Source organism: Sprattus sprattus (genome assembly GCF_963457725.1).
Source record: "Sprattus sprattus genome assembly, chromosome: 7".
NCBI lineage: Eukaryota > Metazoa > Chordata > Actinopteri > Clupeiformes > Clupeidae > Sprattus > Sprattus sprattus.
The window spans coordinates 17,994,678-17,997,177 of NC_137926.1; the positions used below are offsets into that span (position 1 = coordinate 17,994,678).

The window sequence follows — 2,500 nt, forward strand, 5'->3', positions numbered from 1 at the left end:
GACTGTGTTAATATGTGTGTGTGTGTGTGTGTGTGTGTGTGTGTGACTGTGTTAATATGTGTGTGTGTGTGTGTGTGTGTGTGTGTGTGTGTGTGTCGGTGTGTGTGTCTGTGTGTGATTGTGTGTGTCGTAAGTTTTTGTAAAAAAGTTCTCCAGACATCTGCTCTAAGTTCTGGCTTAACTTCCCATTACTTGCCATGACAGATGAGTTCAAGCCAAGCCTGAGCAAACACATGCTCTCTCTCTTTCTTACACACACACACACACACACACACACACACACACACACACACACACACGTACACACATCAGAAAATGAGTGACTCAGACGGGAAAAAACAGGCAGATGGGGTAAAGAACAAACGAGGCAATCAGTCTGGCAAAACACGACCGCACACACGCACACATATATCCCTATCACTGGCTAAACACTTGGGACCCAACAGCACAGAAAGAGGCTGGCCACAGATAGATTCAATAAACAAATGCCCTGGCCGTTAACATGCTTTAGTATTCCATAAACGCTATCCTGGATCATCAGTGGTCATCATCGTACAGTGTGGCCTGTGTTACAAACTGTAAACTACCCAAGACTAAGCCCTGAAACGTTTTTAGAAGAAATTATAAACATTTCAATGAGCAAGCCTTTTGGCATCATCTGTATGATAAGTGATTTGGACCAACTTTCTGGACCCTAATTAATAAACATGCTCCAATGAGAAGATTGCGAGTCAGTGGTAAAGACAGCCCATGGTTTAATGAATATCTCTCATCCTCTGCCAGAGAAAGAGGTAATACATGTGCCAAAGCCAAAAGAAGTAATGATCCCAGGGACTGGGTACATTATAGGGCATTAAGAAACAAATGCACTAAATGATAAAAAAAAAAAATGGAAAAAGTGAGTTCTACCTTAATTTGATAAATAATTTTGGAAGTTGGGTAAATCATCATCATAGTCTATGAGGGACTCTACTCTAAGGGCCTTCTACTCTTCCTGAAGTAAATCGAAGCCAAATTAAAGGTTAATATAACATAGCAGATGCTATTAGTAAGCATTTTAGCAGTGCAGGCTTAACATCTCTCTCAAGTCTCGCTGTGGATGTTAAAGACGGTATAGCCACCACCTCAAGTTGCCAACAAAAAAAATTTGCATTTTGTTTCTCCATTCCTTGCAAAGCTCTATCAAGTCTTTATGGTAAAAAGTCTACTGGTCTTGACTAGATTGAGTTCCAATTTTCTAAAAACTAATGGCAAGACTCATTTTTAATCTCATTCTAAGCTGTGGATTGATCCCCAGTCTCTGTCAGTCAGCGTTTGTTCTTCTGCCCTGAATAATCATCACCCTGTTTCTAGACGGGGTTACAACTCAAGTATATAAATCCCTTGCAAACAATCAGCTAAAGAACTTTTTGTCTGAGAATAATATTTGAAGTCAGATTCAGTCAGGTTTTAGTCAAGGGAATAGTACTATAACTGCAGCCATATCAGTCAAAAAATGTGACTGAGAGATCTCAGTGTGTTCATAAACAATTATAACTCTGCACTCAAAGTGAAGACAGGTGTTCCTCAAGGATCTAAGGTTCCCCTCTATGCAGATGACACAATTATTTCTACCGTGGCCCAATCTATAAAAGTGGATTCTTTACAGACTGCTTCTAACTTATTGTATATTGTCTATTGTTAAATTACAAAATAAACACAAGCCCCTTATACATGCGTCAATGTAAAGCGGTTACATTGCGCCTACCACGATAGAAACTCGCGAGCGTGTTACAATTGCCTCATGTATAAGGGGTCTAGATGTAAACCGTTAGTTTTTCCGCCGATAGTCTGAGCCTTTCGAGAGAGGTGGTTTACCACGTTAATTCGTCTTACAAAAGGGCGTGTCAAATCAGGCCGATGTGTCATGGGGGAGGCCGTGCGTGACTGGGGGGAGACGGTGACAGGAGGCTAGAAAGTTCACTCCATCATCTCTTTGAAATTCCTTATTCCATGAGTGGTAGGCTACAATGACTGGCTGTTTTAAAATATAACTAATAGCCTAACGAAACAAAATAACCCAGGAAGTTTCATCTTCGACGTTAAGGCTTCTTCCAATACTGACAGCTGACTCATAGCTTGCAGGTTTGCGGGAGACGCGACATTTGAGGGATGTCACTTAATTTAAACCTTTTTTGCTTCCGTTAGTGTGTGTGTGTGTGTGTGTGTGATAGAGACAGAGAGGACTCAGTAAAACATCAGAAAACACCGTGTCTCGTAAGCCTTAAACTATCAATCACCCCCACAATGAAATATGCCATTACAGTCGCGACAAACTTCTTGGCATTGTGGTGCGCCCAAAACGCAAGCTATAAACGTAGCCATCCTAATGTAACCAAAATATACCTCTGCTGATATGCCTAACCTTCGTTCTATTTAGAATTTGTCTTAGCACTATGCAGGAATAAAATAGCATCTACAGTGTCAGGATTCAGGCGCTCTCGCCTGGCTTCTATAACGC

At 41.1% G+C, this 2,500-nt stretch overlaps 1 protein-coding gene across 1 annotated transcript in view; it reads left to right on the forward strand.

The window, feature by feature from the left end:
• tspan9a (tetraspanin 9a) overlaps positions 1-2,500 on the forward strand; it is a 79,135-nt gene that overhangs the window by 54,465 nt on the left and 22,170 nt on the right. The window lies entirely within an intron of this gene.